This window comes from Bactrocera dorsalis, chromosome 1 (assembly GCF_023373825.1).
Source record: "Bactrocera dorsalis isolate Fly_Bdor chromosome 1, ASM2337382v1, whole genome shotgun sequence".
Lineage (NCBI taxonomy): Eukaryota > Metazoa > Arthropoda > Insecta > Diptera > Tephritidae > Bactrocera > Bactrocera dorsalis.
In genome coordinates this window covers 56,101,113-56,119,050 of record NC_064303.1, presented here as the reverse complement: position 1 = coordinate 56,119,050, position 17,938 = coordinate 56,101,113, and the positions used below count along the sequence as shown (strand labels likewise).

Here is a 17,938-nt window from a genome sequence, read left to right as displayed (position 1 = left end):
ACTATAGATGATGGATATCCACTCTATCGGCGTGGCAGAACATTCAGCATTCAATTTAGAAGAGTGAATATCGAAGTTGACAACACATGAATCGTACCATATTCGCCAATGTTGTCTAATTTACATTCAAAAGTCATGTCAATGTTGAGTATTGCAGTTTGGTGTAATCGATAAAATACGTTTGTAAGTACGTCGCCAAAGGAAGCAGCATGGCAATTATTGGTCTTGAACGATACGGTCGGTACGTGAACTGCAATAAAGCGCTCTGTTAGATATTTACTTTTGCAATTCATGAACGTTTTCCGACTGTTGTGCGTCTCGCAGTTAATTTGGAAAATGACCAAAGAGTGCATTTCAACCCAGAGAATACAGTATAGCCAGTGGAAACATCGCCAGCAACAAAATTAACATTGACGAGTTTTTTCTCAACTTTCGTCAGTGATGCGTTTGTGAGAACATTGCTCTATTCGGAAATACCTTGATATTATACCTGGAATGCATCGTCGAAGAAATAGCTGCGCAGAAAGTAAGGCCAACCAGTAAATGGGCATCCAGGTGTGTTATCAACTAATGCATAAGGACGAATTTACACAATCCACCCAAAAACGACAATTGTTTCTAGCTTCGGTTGCTATTGATTAATGTACGCGGTTCACCTTTATTTGAGTCATTGCTTACTGTGAATGGTTCGATGTGTGCAAGTTTTGGAGAGGTAAGCCAGCAATTACAAATGCTGGAACACGCTAATCACTAGAATGAAAATGAAGTTCGCATACTTTTCGATATGAACCTCGACATTGTCAAAGACATTTTACATCGTCTCCGCTAAAAATTGGAAATGGTTCAATTTCGGTTGATACTCCCGGTGGTTCGATATCAATTCCATCTTCCCTTTATCAATTCACGAAGGATGAACTCATCACAAATGTGCGGACATTGGCCAAATTATCATAACTACATACAAATCGATCGATCGCCTTGACTTAGAAGACGACGCCGTGAATTATCCAGTGGTATTCCTAAATTCTTTGGACAGGCTTGGTATGCCACCGCATCATTTGCGTCTCAAAGTAGGATCTGTCGTTACTATGTTTCTCAATCTTCATGCGCCGAAACTGTGTAATGGAACCCTACTGATTGTGACGCACCTATCGATTGGAAAGGGACAGAATGCTTGATCCTACGAATTCCTTTGAGTTCTAACTATTTGCCATTTCAGTTCAAACGTTTTCCGTTTCCAGTGAAAATTGATTTGAGATGACAGTCAACAGGACCTAAAGATAGTAGCATAGTGTGAGGGATAATTTTGGAAATGCTATGTTTTTCACATGGCCGTAGCGTGCTCACGATTTGGAGAACCATCTTTTCTGTACACCGGAGCAGAAACCGAAAAATGTTTTTTATAAAGCTGCGTTACATTGAAAAAAAAATGAAATGATAAATTTAACTTTTTTTTCATTTCAAACTACATAATTTCACGCAGGACCACGGCTGCGGGGTCGGTTAGTTTTAAATAATCATTTCTTTCCCTCGGCAATATGTTCAAATATCATTGAATATGCTTACTTATCAGCAAAGTCGAAATGCAATTAAAAATAAATATCTATTTATATATTAATATAGTATTGGCATTACTCCATTATAGAAAAAATTGATATTTGTCTTATATCAGAAACCCATTTTACTAATGAAACATTCGTTAAATTCAAAAACTACAAGACATATTGCTCAAACCACCCAAATAACAATGCGAGAGGGGGGAGTGCCATAATTGTCAGAGACAATATTCCCCACTACGAAGAAATTAATATAAGTGTCCCAGAATTCCAAACCACGACCATATCGGTCGAATCTAGTTTCGGAAGAATAAGTATTACCGCGATATATAGCCCACCTAGACACAATATCAAAATGGACTTGTACAAGGAACTTATACTAAAACACCATGGAAAATTCATCATGGGTGGTGACTTTAATGCAAAGCACTCCCAATGGGGTTCAAGAATTACGACACCGAAGGGAAGAGAGCTATTTAAAGCTGCTATGGCTACTGGATGCGACTTAATGTCTACTGGCAAGCCGACTTACTGGCCTTCCGACACACGAAAACTACCTGACCTGATCGACTTTTTCATCACTCGACAAATATCTAAGAAATTCATTACCATGGAAAATGGCTTGGACTTAAATTCGGACCACTCGCCAGTATATATAATCTTAAATGGCCATCTACAAGAAATCGACATACCGCCTTATCTCTCTAATAGACATACGGACTGGGAGTATTTCAAAGTTACATATGCTCGACAAAAATATTGATTGTAAAGTAAATATAACCACTAAAGATATATTAGAAGATGAAGTTCATACGTTTAAGAAAACTATTCAAGAATCGGCTTTGAAAAGTACTCCTGTTCCTAAACAAAAAAACTTTTATACTAAATATCCTTCCGATATTTTGGAAATCATAAAGAAAAAGAGAAAACTACGTAAAAAATGGCAAACCACGCGATTTCCTCAGTATAAAACAGAACTAAACAATTTAACTAAGATTCTCAGCACCAAAATAAAGTTATTTACAAATCAAAATATTTATAATTATATTGAAAAATTAACGCCAAACAAACATACGGATTATTCCCTTTGGAAAGCTATAAAAAATGATAGGAAACCAATATTGTCGAATGCACCCGTCAGAAAGCCAAACGGATCCTGGGCCAGAAGCGACGAAGAAATAGCGAAAGTTTTCTCAGAGAAGCTAACTAAAACATTTAGTCCTTTTGCGTTCAATGGTACTCTACCACAGCTGGAAGAATCGCAATACGTGGGTGAAATCCAACCAACAACAAATAAAGAAGTTGAAAATATTATTAAAAGTAGATTTAAACCAAAAAAGGCTCCCGGCTTCGACTTGGTTACTGCTGATATACTAAAAAACCTAACGCGAAAAGCAATAGCAAAGCTTACGGTGATAATAAACGCTTGCTTAAATCTCAGATACGTCCCACTGTCATGGAAAGTATCTGAAATTATTGAAGTAAAACTTCTTTAGGCGCGCTTGGCTTGGGGAGTAAACTGACGAACGCGTGACGAAAAGTGTGATCAGGCGAATGTGTGATCAGGCGAATTTGTAACGAAAAGTGTGATCAGGCGAGGCGAACGGTAATTGGCTTGGGGAGTAAGCTGACGAACGCGCAACGAAAAGTGTGATCAGGCGAGGCGAACGCAGAGAACGTATAATATAGAGAAGGCTCACCGCGTTGCCAAATTTACGACATTTCATTTAACATATGTACATATTAAAAGACCAAGCGGTCGCGCATATTCACGTACATACATACACATAGAATCATCATGTGTGCATGTAAACAAATTTGCAAGAACCAGAGAACTTAAAAGTATAGACAGAGAACATAAAATTTGTTAACATTGTATGTAAGGTCGGAATTCGCCTCGCAATTTTAACATTGTTTACAATTTTCTCACATATTCTAACCGAGAATATGAAGAGACAGAAATATATGTATTTACGGCATATGATGACAAGGCATATATGCCGAAGAAGAGAATATGAAGAGACTCCCAACGAAGAATTTCGTTTACCTAGTTTATATTTAGTTTCATTTTGACACCGAAAATGTGTACAAAATACATTATGTTCTCTGTCTCACATACGCAAGAATATGAAGAGACATAAATATATGTATGCATGAATATGAATATGAAGACATAAACACATGCATGCATGCTCCTTATGCAAGTTCATACATAAAAATACATATTTACGCACGTTGGAAGGCGAAGCTGTTACAGCGGCAAGGGAAGCGGTAACAATCGGCGATCGTTTGTTAGTTTCTTTCGCGTCTCGTCGCGTCAATGCTTCGACAGATTGATGTGCTGAACACATAGAACGCGACAGACTGCAAGCGCCATCTGAATCTGATATTGAAATACACACATTCTTAAGGACACAGTTATTTAAGCAGCTGCACAACTACATAACTGTGTCTATAAGAACGTGTGTATTTTAATATTTGACAGATGTCACTTGCAGCCTGCCCCGCTCTACATATGTGTTCCGAGCGTGACTCTTTGAGTTTCGGCCATTGATTGTCCGTGACAACGAAGATGCGAAAGATGCGTGCGACACTTGTTATTATGAATGTATGTACATATGTATGTGGCTCGCATTTGTTTTCGTAACATACAGGCAAATGTGCCAAAGAAATGATATACATATGTATGTATGTATATGCCATAGAAATTCTATTGGTACAAATATGGAAATGATAACGAAATAATGCGAATATGCACATTTCATGAAGGTCATCAATTTTCTTTGAAGAAATGAAGTTCATTTTGCACATCTTCACTTTGTAATAGTGGAAATAAATATAATTTATTTGAAATATTACTTTATTTAAATAAAAATAAAGAGAAATAATATTAAAATAATTTTTCCTAATTTTTTCCGTGTTTTGGACGATGGAACAAACATCATAATGGTGGAACAAACATCATAATCCAATAACACAGTTAATAATATCATAAAGTTTATATGCAGAAGACTTATGATTTATGGCCGAGTAGGTTCTGAAGAACTAGGAGAAAACTATCATACGTTGCCACTAATCTTAGCAGGAGATTTCAATATCAATTTCGCATCCGACAATGGACAACTCTTGATAAACTTTCTACGAGATAAATTAGAATTACAAATGAATAATGACCGTAATGAGCCAACTACAAGACATGGAACAACAATCGATGCAGTTTTTTCTAGATTTCTGTCTAATTTTAATTCTAAAATATATGTATCGTATTTCTCGTATCATAAGCCTATTGTCTCGGTTTTACAATCAACCACAGTAATTACTGATGTACCCAATAATGAAAATAACGAATAAAACAATGCAAAAAATAAGATCTATGCAAAAGTATTAATTTACTAATGAAAACATAAAATAAATTTAAATATTTGTAGGAAATAAATATATGTATATGTGCATACATGTATATATTGCACACACACATTCATATATATACATATAGATAGAGAGAAAGAAGTTTTACTTCAGTCGTGCGGTCATAAGCACACTCTCTTTTTTTATGGTACAAAAACCTGGCAAAAGCGCACATGAAGCCTCGTCATATCGTCCAATTTCACTGTTGCCTGTTTTATCCAAACTACTTGAAGCTGTAATCATAAGAAGACTTCAGAACGTAATTGAAGAAAAGGAACTTATACCCATTCATCAATTTGGATTTAGATCTCAACATTCCACAATCGATCAAGTTCATCGAATAACGAGCATAATTGAAGATGCGATGGAAAAAAGCACAATTGCACAGCTGTTTTTCTTGACGTATCGCAGGCGTTCGATAGAGTATGGCACCATGGCTTACTTCATAAATTAAGACTTCACTTTCCTCAGTATCTAACCGAACTAGTTGACTCTTACCTGAGCAACCGCTACTTCAGAATCAAGCAGGGTCAAGCATATACTACGTTACAGCCGATAAAAACAGGTGTACCCCAAGGAAGTGTCCTGGGACCAATCTTATATATTTTGTTTACTAGCGACATGCTTACGCCGCCAAACTGCGCAATCGCCACATTTGCAGATAATACTTGCATCATTACGACCGGCAAAAATGTAGTTGAGTCATCGCACAGAATGCAATCTTCACTAAATCAAATCGTAGAATGGACACAGAAATGGTACATTACTTTAAACGAGTTGAAGTCTATCCATGTAAACTTCACTAACAAAAGTGCTATATACATCCCCATACATATTGGAAACGAAGTAATCCCGTATTCCACCTCGGTGAAATATCTTGGTATGACGTTGGATGCAAAGTTGAATTGGAAGGAGCATATACAAAAAAAAGTTTCAGAACTAAAACTAAAATACCACAAAATAAACTGGTTAATCGGCAAGAAATCACCCTTAACAACATCAAATAAACTCCTAGTCTACAACCAAACTTTGAAACCTATTTGGACATATGGAATTCAATTATGGGGATGCGCTGCCCCGTTATACATCGAAGCGGTTCAAAGATTCCAAAACAAAGTTCTGCGAAAAATGGTAAATGCGCCGTGGTACATACGCAATTCGGATCTGCACCGTGATCTTCATTTAAAAATGGTTCGGGAAGTCATTCGCGAAACAGCATCGAAACATGCAGAAAGGTTACAAAATCATATAAACAGTGAAGCCCGACAACTAGGAGAGGCTAGAAATAGCAGGCGCAGACTGAAAATAACAACGTTTCATGATCTATTACGAATCTAAGAAAATGACAAATATCATTATAAAGGGTGATTTTTTAAGAGCTTGATAACTTTTAAAAAAAAAAAAAAACGCATAAAATTTGCAAAATCTCATCGGTTCTTTATTTGAAACGTTAGATTCGTTCATGACATTTACTTTTTGAAGATAATTTCATTTAAATGTTGACCGCGGCTGCGTCTTAGGTGGTCCATTCGGAAAGTCCAATTTTGGGCAACTTTTTCGAGCATTTCGGCCGGAATAGCCCGAATTTCTTCGGAAATGTTGTCTTCCAAAGCTGGAATAGTTGCTGGCTTATTTCTGTAGACTTTAGACTTGACGTAGCCCCACAAAAAATAGTCTAAAGGCGTTAAATCGCATGATCTTGGTGGCCAACTTACGTGTCCATTTCTTGAGATGAATTGTTGTCCGAAGTTTTCCCTCAAAATGGCCATAGAATCGCGAGCTGTGTGGCATGTAGCGCCATCTTGTTGAAACCACATGTCAACCAAGTTCAGTTCTTCCATTTTTGGCAACAAAAAGTTTGTTAGCATCGAACGATAGCGATCGCCATTCACCGTAACGTTGCGTCCAACAGCATCTTTGAAAAAATACGGTCCAATGATTCCACCAGCGTACAAACCACAGCATGGGCAGTTCTTGAACGGCTTCTGGTTGCTCTTCACCCCAAATGCGGCAATTTTGCTTATTTACGTAGCCATTCAACCAAAAATGAGCCTCATCGCTGAACAAAATTTGTCCGAAAAAAAAAAAAAAACCGAACACTGATTTTGGTAATAAAATTCAATGATTTGCAAGCGTTGCTCGTTAGTAAGTCTATTCATGATGAAATGTCAAAGCATACTGAGCATCTTTCTCTTTGACACCATGTCTGAAATCCCACGTGATCTGTCAAATACTAATGCATGAAAATCCTAACCTCAAAAAAATCACCCTTTATTTAGTTATAAAATTTAGTTTAAAAAAGGAAAGCTTGCTATTACAGCTTTTATTGTTTTGCTTCATACATTGCGAAAAATATTGCTTGTTAGTTTAAATTTATCACTAGTTGCAATTTCAATGAAATGTAAACCCCTCATTTATTACGTTTCAATAAAAAAAAAATATATATATATTAATATACATACATACATATATACATAATGTATTTACATGCAATACACATCTAATAATAATAAAAATGCATGGGGACACTAGTCATATAGTAACAGATCAGATAACATTAAAGACACACATACACACATGTATTAAATTGTACACTTGAAAACAACCCAATGTCAAGCAGCAATAAACAATACATACATACAAACATACACATATATTTAGCTATTTAAGATAGATTTAGAATTTGTATATAAGCAAGGAAAATACCAAATAAAAACTAGAATGAAGGATTTCTCACTTGATATAAGACGTTTCATTTCCCACCACCAGTGGTAAAGAATGACAAATCTTTGTTGAGTTTAACACTTTTTTCACCGAAGTGATGAACAACGACAATTTAAACAACTGGGTTGAAGGTTTAATCGATAATCAGCCTCCGTTTTATATCGTGCTTTCTTAAATACTAATATTTTGCTTTCTTGCAATAACTTAAAAATAAATGCTTGCGTAAAAATTCTTAGGAAATGTGTCTTGTGCATTTTGCGAAGTAATACAATTAATAATAATAAAGTTATTATACATTTTGTTAACTGTTGCATTTTCGTTAGCGGAAATGCACTTGAATGAACAATAAATACAAATTATTAAAATTCTTCGGAATTAATGGTACATTTTGCTGTTGCATTTTCGTTAGTGGAATTAATGGTACATTTTGTTACCTGTTGCATTTTCGTTAGCGAAAATGCACTTGGACAAACAATTCTTTGGAAAACTCAATTAATAAATATTCGTATTAAAATTCTTTGGAAATAGTATTCTTTATAACACCCCTACCGTTAGTTTGAGGCTCCGACGAAATTATATTATCTTTGCCGGATTGTTTATAATAGTTTCATTTTTTAATTGTACATTTGGAATATATGTTTTTGTATTCTTAAAGAGGTATATAAAAATAATTAAGATACATATTGATATAATAATTGAGATATCTATACCAAAACTAAGTATTTTTGAGTTCTTATCTGTATATAGTATATTTTTCAGTGTTTTTTCGTATTCTATTTGCTTCAGATATAAAGATTCAATTTTTATGTCTGCTAGTGTTGAATTACTATTGTCTTTAATTTTTGTAATGATATTAGGTAGAATAAACTTGTCTTGTATTTTTATTTTGACATTTGTAAAAGTCTTGTTTAACGCGTTTATTTCACAATTTTCGAATTTGATTAAGTAATTTCCTGAAATGTTTAATTTAGCTTTGTTGCAGTTATGGGATATTGTGCTGTTAAAATGTTTAAGAATTAGTACTCCTGGAATTATTTCGCTTATCTCTTGTGTATTTAATGTTTGCATTTTGCAATTAGCTTCTTCAAAGTTTAGTATTTTGTTTAAACAATCATCGTTAATTTTTATAAGATTTCTTTTTAGATTATCTTTAATATATGTGTTATAAATATTGCTTTCTGAATCTATGAGAACATCAGAGTGGCTAACCTTTATGGATTTATTATTTTTGTCAGGAATGAGTACGAATGTCACCATGGATAGTTAATCTTGCGAATATTGTGGTATGGAGAGAATTATTATAATGTTACCTTCGTGAAGTGCTATGGCTACTTTAATATTAGTATAACTGTCGAAGTCAGTGATTAATTCGAGTTCGAGTTTATAATTATAAACTTACGAGTTAAAATATTTTGTAGCCCATACGATTGCCAATAATTCCTTCTCTATTGTGCTATAATTTGTTTCATGCGTATTAAGGGTGCGACTGGCGTAGCATATTGGATGATTATCTTGCGAAAGTACCGCTCCCAAAGCGTAATTACTCGCGTCCGTTGTCAATGTAAATGTAGTAGAAAAGTCTGGGTATGTTAATATTGGATCATGTGTTAGTAGGATCTTGAGGGTGTTAAAACTTTTTTCGTAGTCCGAGTCATTTATATTTATCTGTGAATCTTTCTTTAAGCACCTAGTCATTGGTTTAGCTATAGCCGAGTAGTCCTTTATGAACTTCCTGTAGTAGCCTGTAAGCCCTAAGAATTGCTTGATCTGTTTTGCTGTTTTGGGTATTGGGAAGTTAACAACGCATTCTATCTTTTTGGGACTGGGCTTGACTCCTTCCGTTGTAATTATGTGCCCAAGGAACTCTGTTTCCTTTTTTATAAATTCTGATTTATCTAACTGCACTTTTAGATTTGCCTCCTGTAATCTTGCGAATATAAGTCTAAGTGAGTTCATATGTTCCAGTAAGGATGTTGAAAATATGATTATATCGTCCAGGTATACTAGGCAGATTTTGTTGATATAATCTTGGAGTAGATTATTCATCAATCTCTGGAACGTTGCAGGGGCTGTTTTTAGTCCGAAAGGCATTCGCAGAAATTCATAGTGCCCTCCTTTGACACTAAATGCAGTTTTGTGGATGTCTTCTTTCTCTATCTCGATTTGGTGGAAACCCTTCGCCAGATCGAGTGTAGTGAAATACTGGCTTCTTCCCAGTTTTTCAAGAATCTCGTCTATGTTCGGGATGGGAAACTTGTCATCGATCGTTACTTCGTTCAGTTTACGATAGTCGATTACAAGTCTCCACTTTGGTTTCCCGCTGGCTTCGGCCTTCTTTGGCACGATCCAAATTGGGGCTGAGTAGGGAGAATTGCTATTCCTAATTATCCCGTGTTTTAAAATTTCTTGGATTTGATCTGTGACTTCTTCCTTATGTACGTACGGGTACCTATATGACTTAGAAAATATAGGTATGTTGTTTGTAGTTCTAATTCTATGTTTTATTGCTGAAGTAAATGAAAGTCCTTCATTATCCTCGCAAAAAATATTACGATATTCTTTTATTATTTGCAACAATTGTGACCTTTCCTCGGGGTTCAAGTGCCCTATTCTAATTTGGTCAGCCAATGGTTTAGATTCTTTATTTTCGATTATGTTAAAATTTTCGTGATCTACTTTTTGCGTAGTCACCCGATTGGTTTCAGATAGTAAGTTTATCTTTGCTTCTTGATTTCTTACATTTAAAATTCCCTCTCTTACAATGTTTCCGCTGTTTACTTCCTTATAATATACTAGGTCAGAGTCATCTGGTACTACTATCTTTCTTTCATTTAAGTTTTCGTTTTCGAAGTGCATAGGGAGTGTCTTGTTACCGATCTTTATTTCGTTCTTTCTATAATCGATACTGGCATTTAGTGGTCTCAATATATCGTTACCTATTAGACCGTCAAAAAAGTTATGAAATTTTATTATAAAAAATTCTATTGGTTTATTAGTTCCAATGTCGCTAAATTCTTCGAACATGGGTACTATTGCCTATTTGTCAACGTAAATTCGATGTTGGAGAGTTTTAATTAAAAGTGGGCTAGTTGGATGAATTCTTTTGAGGTCGCAGATACCCGGATTTAAAATGGAGTTTGTTGCGCCTGTGTCTATTATAAGTCTTATAAAACCTATCTTTGTTTTTATTATTATAAATGGTAATTTATTAATAATTAATTTATTCTTGAGGCTGATTCCTGAAAATTTTCAGCCACTTCTATTTTTCCTATGTCCATAGGTTCCGGTTGGTTTCTGAAATTTGGTCTCTGGAAGGATGGGTTTTGAGGACTGGGGTTTTGTGGGATTGCTTGTTGGTATGGTTGGGATTGTTGGTAATTTCTTCCGTTATTTTGGGGCATTGTTTGGAAATTCCTTCTGTTGAATAGTTGTTGGGAATTCCCGTACTGTGTTCTATTCCTACTGTCTTTTTTATTGTATTGTGTATTGTTTCTAAAGTCAGTATTCCTATTATTTGAATGAGTTTTAAATTCTGTGTAGTTGTTCACGTTATTGTTCCCTGTATGTGCGTACCCGGCTTGGAACAGTATGTCCATAGCATGTTCCAAGTCTTCTGGGTTCCTACAGAAAAGGATTGATTTCATTGGTCCAGGAAGTTTGTTTTTAAAGATTTTGAGGTCAGTGCGCTTGATGTTCATCGCACTCTCTCTAGTTGCTTCGGTTTCTCCTAAAATGGTTACTAATTTGTTATTTAACCTGTGTAACCTGGTTTGTATGTCGTTGTAAAAATCTAAAGTGTTTGTTCTAAAGGTCACGTTTCGTAATTCGTCAAAGAGTTCTTCGCAAGAACGTCTATCCCCGAAATTATTCTGTAGTATGTTTTTAATCTCTGTCCATGAGGTTGCGTGGCAGTTTATTTCTATTGCCTGTCTTGCTCTTCCTTTTAGCTTTGATTTTATTATGTCGGAAAAAATTAGTTGGGCCAGTTCATCATGTGTTTGTAGGTGTGGGTGTATTCGGTTAATAAGTGTGGTGAATGTCTGTAGGTCTCTTGGGTCGCCACAGAATTCAGGTAAGTTATTAAGATATTTTAAAGGGTTTATAGTAAGAATGTTTTTAACTGGTACTGCCATTTTATTTCCCTTTTTTTTCTCTTGTTTTCCAGACGTATATAGTAATTTTCTTTCAATTTCTTACTCTATGCTAATTTTTTCAGTTACATGCATTTAATAATAATAATAATTATTATATATAATATAGTTAATCGGATTCTCACTTTCTGATGTTGTTGTTGAATATTATATTGCTGTCTGTCTGGCTCTGTGTTGGGTTTGAAGTTGATCTGGATGTGTTTCCAAGGATGGAAAAAATATTGTCACTATGTTGAGTTTAAAGTTGATTAGGATGTGCAGTTGGTTTCTGGTGTTGTTGTTGAATATTATATTGCTGTCTGTCTGCCTCTGTGTTGGGTTTGAAGTTGATCTGGATGTGTTTCCAAGGATGGAAAAAAATTTGTCACTATGTTGAGTTTAAAGTTGATTAGGATGTGCAGTTGGCTGATGAGTTGTTAAAAATTAAAACATTAATTAAAATATTTCTTCCAAGAGTATGAAGCTCTTGCTTTATTGAATCAAAGAATATGACTAACTTAGTTTACAAAAGTTCTTAATCTTAAATACGAAATCAATAGTAAAAACAGAAAGCAAAATATAATTAAAATTCTAAAGAATTCTTATCAACAAAATTAATAAGTGCAACGCCTCTTAAGAATTTCGATCATAAAAACATACTTGAAGCAAAACGGAAATGCACTTAAAATTCTTTAGAATTTTGGTTTTAAATATTGTCAATGCAATTTCAACTATTTTATAAACAAATGAAATTCGATATAATTCTTAATATCAAAATTAAAGAGTTCGATGCCTCTTATGAAAAATACGTTGCCCACAATTAAGTGGAAAACAATAAAAGAACTTAGTTTATTTCAATTTATGTATTAATGACGTAAGTACCAGTGTTTATTATAGCATTTCTAGAAAGATTATGTTTTACAGCCTTTATTGTTTCGTTAAAATGTATTTCGTTAAGATTTAAATTCGGGAGTGATATATTATTTTCTTTAACTCTTAATGCTATTTTGTTTAGGATAAACATTTCGTTTACATTTATTTTATAATTTTCATAGATTTTTAAATTAGTTTCTACAAAGCAATTTTCATATTTTATTAAAAATGTTTTTAAATTTTCAAATATTCGTGGTTTTTCACAATTGGTAATAATTTTATCATGGCAATTCTTAAATATAAGTAAGCCTAGATAAATTTCTTTTTCTTCTTGGTTTTTCATTGTAGTCATATTACAATTAAGTTCTAAATTTTTTACAATGTTTGTTAAGCAGTTATCATTTATTTTTGTTAATTTCTTATATTCTAAAGTGTTCGGTTCATATATTTCATTTTTATATATTAAGACAGTATTTTCGTTTAAAACTACAGTTTTATTTTGGATGTTTGGTAGTGGTTCAAATACAACTTCAGCGAATGTTTCATTTAAAAATTTTGGGATGCTCAATGTCAAAATTACTAACTTTTCTTTATATGTATCGGATACTTTTGTGTGTAGGTAAGATTCTGTTTGGTTAATAAAATTGAATTCTTCAGTTGTCAATATGTCTGATGGAATTATTCCTAGTTTTGAATTAAAAATGACGTGTCCCATTTCATTTACGTGGTCTATTAACAAGTTGATATCGTTATTAATCTGGAAAATATTTTCGAGAAAATTTGTTTCGTCTTCTAAATTGAGAATTTTGTTTTGGATTTCGGTTTTAAACTTATTTATATATTTTTGAATAGTTTTCTGTTGTTTTTTAATATGGTTTGTGATATTTAATATTTTGTTCTCTATGGAACTCCCCAGATAATTCATTTCGTTTAGGGCGGTCATTGTTTCAGTCTTTTGTTTGTTGTTTGAATTTTGTCCATAATTTCTTTTTCGTCATCACTATCCATTGTCCCTACTACAAATTTAAGTCCTTTCCCTATTGCGTTTATTAGTCCTCGTTTCTGTCTAAAATTAGGAATTAAGTTTTTAACTTCAGCTTAATTGGTATATAACCGTGGTTGTCTGTCAAGTCTTCAACTTCTAAGTCATGTGCTCCTGTGTCGAGTAGCACTGATGCGTAAAGTAATACAAGAAAATCATCTAAAAAGGTGGTACGTTAGGAGTTTTGAGGTATTACGTTATTTAAATTTTGAAAATTTTTATTTCTTTTAATGTGTTGTTTGTAACATTTATGTCCTCGATCTGTTATAAGGTGTTCATTATCTAATCCGGTGACGGTTATTTTTCGAAATTTAGAATGGTTTTTACCTCCTCTTTCATCCTTTAAATAAACAGGGCCTGTCTGAATTTCTACATTTTCGTGTGTTTTGTTGAGTTTATTAATAACGGGTGATTTTTTTGAGGTTAGGATTTTCATGCATTAGTATTTGACAGATCACGTGGGATTTCAGACATGGTGTCAAAGAGAAAGATGCTCAGTATGCTTTGACATTTCATCATGAATAGACTTACTAACGAGCAACGCTTGCAAATCATTGAATTTTATTACCAAAATCAGTGTTCGGTTCGAAATGTGTTTCGCGCGCGTGTTTTGTTCAGCGATGAGGCTCATTTCTGGTTGAATGGCTACGTAAATAAGCAAAATTGCCGCATTTGGGGTGAAGAGCAACCAGAAGCCGTTCAAGAACTGCCCATGCATCCCGAAAAATGCACTGTTTGGTGTGGTTTGTACGCTGGTGGAATCATTGGACCGTATTTTTTCAAAGATGCTGTTGGACGCAACGTTACGGTGAATGGCGATCGCTATCGTTCGATGCTAACAAACTTTTTGTTGCCAAAAATGGAAGAACTGAACTTGGTTGACATGTGGTTTCAACAAGATGGCGCTACATGCCACACAGCTCGCGATTCTATGGCCATTTTGAGGGAAAACTTCGGACAACAATTCATCTCAAGAAATGGACCCGTAAGTTGGCCACCAAGATCATGCGATTTAACGCCTTTAGACTATTTTTTGTGGGGCTACGTCAAGTCTAAAGTCTACAGAAATAAGCCAGCAACTATTCCAGCTTTGGAAGACAACATTTCCGAAGAAATTCGGGCTATTCCGGCCGAAATGCTCGAAAAAGTTGCCCAAAATTGGACTTTCCGAATGGACCACCTAAGACGCAGCCGCGGTCAACATTTAAATGAAATTATCTTCAAAAAGTAAATGTCATGAACCAATCTAACGTTTCAAATAAAGAACCGATGAGATTTTGCAAATTTTATGCGTTTTTTTTTTTAAAAAAAAGTTATCAAGCTCTTAAAAAATCACCCTTTAGATTTTTCTTTATTCTTTATTATTAATTCTCTAATTATTTGATATTCGCTTGGGTCTATATTTCCATTTCTAAAAAAATTGGTTTCTTTCCTGTACTTAAATGGATTGTGTTGTTGTACAAGATAATTATTTTACATATTTTTTCTTCTGTATTTTCTGTATCTTTATTAGGATCATGTTTTAAAATTCTAATATGTTCATTTATAGTGTTGTGTAACCTCTCTACATCTGAGTTAGATGTATGATTATTATTTGACGTGTAATGTATCTCAATTTCTTGTTCTCTAAGAAATTTCAATAGAGGTAGAGCTTTAAAACCTAGTTCATTATTTACAACCAATTTCTTTATATTTCCTACTATTGACAAATACTGCGTTAGGGCTAATTTAAACTCTATCCAAGATCTATTTTTAATTTTAATTGCCTGTGCAAATGTCGAGAATTTGTCGATAAACGTTAAAAATAGTGTTTTCTGTAAACTATAAAAAACATCATCCAGGTTTCTCAGAAGTTTCAGTTATTTTATATTCTTGTTTGATTGGGCAGTTATTTATATATATATTGGGTTATTCGTATTCTTAGTTGGGGGTGAGAGATTATTGTTTTCAATTCAGCAAAGTTTTCATTTATTCCTCTGTGATTATTTCGTTTGTGTTCTTTTTCAATTTTTTCTGTTAACTGATTTTCTTCTGCGATATCTTCTGGTAGCTTTTTACATCTAATGATTTTGAATTGCCTATTTTCGTTAAAATATTTCTTGACTGTTTCATTGAAAATATTAAAAAACAAGTAAGGAAGGGCTAAGTTCGGGTGTCACCGAACATTTTATACTCTCGCATGATAAAGCGATAATCGAGATTTTATTATCCGTCATTTACATATTTTTTTATTTTGCTGTAAAATTAATTAGAATTAAATTCTGAGAGATTTACCAATATTTTCGATGAAAAAATAGGTTAGGTTAGGTTAGGCACTGTGTTCTTCGTGTTCGATATCAGGGACCATGAAAAGCTATAGTCCGATCACGACAATTTTTCCACAAGGGATACCTCAGCTCAAATACCGTATTTGTGTAAAGTTTTATTCCGCTATCATCATTGGTTCCTAATGTATATGGGCCATTCCATCAATTGGCGACATGGTTTTGTACCCGTGGTTCTCCGATTTTAACGAAACTTTAGAATATCATAATATAGACTAAAATAAGAATATCTGTAAACTTTTTAGTGGCCAAAGTTGCTCCATTGTTTTTTGGCGCGCAATTCAAATTCAGATCAAACAAAAAAATGACTTTTTCTTTTATTTTTTAACGACCTCAAAATTGAGTGAAAAAAATTTTGAAGTTATCCATATTTTTATGAATGAAGACAGTGATTTCTTCTTAATCCAAGTCTAAGAATACAATTTACACATTTACCTCTTTCACACAACCTTCTAAGCGAACACACTGCGCGGTATAGCGACAACTTTGCATTTTTTTTGCTGTTGATGGGATCAGAGTCCCACATTTTTGAACACTGATTCTTATGTAGAATTTAACGAGGAATCGAATGGAAAAGTCAATTTTGAAAAAAAGTTGGTGGAAAAGCACACAAAACCGGATTTTTTGGAAAATAATGTTGTTTTTTGGATTTTGAGCGTCAACTTTGAATTTTTTTTTCTGTTCATGGGATCAGAGTCCCATACTTTTGAACACTGATTCTTATGTAAAATTTAACGAGGATCGAATAAAAATGTCAATTTTGAAAAAAAAGTGGGGGAAGAGCACAAAAAGCAGGATTTTTGGAAAAAACAGTTTTTTTTGGATTTTAAAATTTTTTTTGGATTTCGAAAATATTTTTATCAGAAAGCTGAGATTTTTTTACATAAAAATGGATAACTTCAAAATTTTTTTCACTCAATTTTGAGGTCGTTAAAAAATAAAAGAAAAAGTCATTTTTTTGTTTGATCTGAATTTGAATTGCGCGCCAAAAAACAATGGAGCAACTGTGGCCACTAAAAAGTTTACAGATATTCTTATTTTAGTCTATATTATGATATTCTAAAGTTTCGTCAAAATCGGAGAACCACGGGTACAAAACCATGTCGCCAATTGATGGAATGGCCCATATATTATACAGAGAAGGCATCAGATGGAATTCAAAATAGCGTTATATGGGAAGAAGGCGTGGTTGTGAACCGATTTCACCCATATTTCGTACATGTCATCAGAATGTTAAGAAAATATTATATACCGAGTTTCATTGAAATCGGTCGATCAGTTCCTGAGATATGGTTTTTGGTCCATAAGTGGGCGACGCCACGCCCATTTTCAATTTAAAACAAGTAAGGAAGGGCTAAGTTCGGGTGTCACCGAACATTTTATACTCTGGCATGATAAAGTGATAATCGAGATTTCATTATCCGTCATTTACATATTTTTTTATTTTGCTGTAAAATTAATTACAAATAAATTCTGGGAGATTTACCGGTATTTTCGGTGAAAAATTAGGTTAGGTTAGGTTAGGCACTGAGTTCTTCGTGTTCGATATCAGGGACCTTGAAAAGTTATAGTCCGATCACGACAATTTTTCCACAAGGGATACCTCAGCTCAAATACCGTATTTGTGTAAAGTTTTATTATATTGGAAGAAGGCGTGGTTGTGAACCGATTTCACCCATATTTCGTACATGTCAACAAGGTGTTAAGAAAATATTATACACCGAATTTCATTGAAATCGGTCGAGTAGTTCCTGAGATATGGTTTTTGGTTCATAAGTGGGCGACGCCACGCCCATTTTCAATTTTTACAAAAAGTCTGGGTGCAGCTTCCTTCTGTCATTTCTTCCGTAAAATTTTGTGTTTCGGACGTTTTTTGTTAGT

At 34.0% G+C, this 17,938-nt stretch overlaps 1 protein-coding gene and 1 long non-coding RNA gene across 4 annotated transcripts in view; one reads left to right on the top strand and one right to left on the bottom strand.

The window, feature by feature from the left end:
• Positions 1-17,938, top strand: part of LOC125780337 (ionotropic receptor 75a) — a 1,012,909-nt gene that overhangs the window by 40,064 nt on the left and 954,907 nt on the right. The window lies entirely within an intron of this gene.
• The window catches only part of LOC125775757 (uncharacterized), a 164,747-nt gene continuing 153,302 nt past the window's right edge, over positions 6,494-17,938 (bottom strand). Inside the window, exon 2 of the long non-coding RNA XR_007421365.1 lies at positions 6,494-7,218. This is a non-coding gene — a long non-coding RNA (uncharacterized LOC125775757). The remainder of the gene's footprint in view (positions 7,219-17,938) is intronic.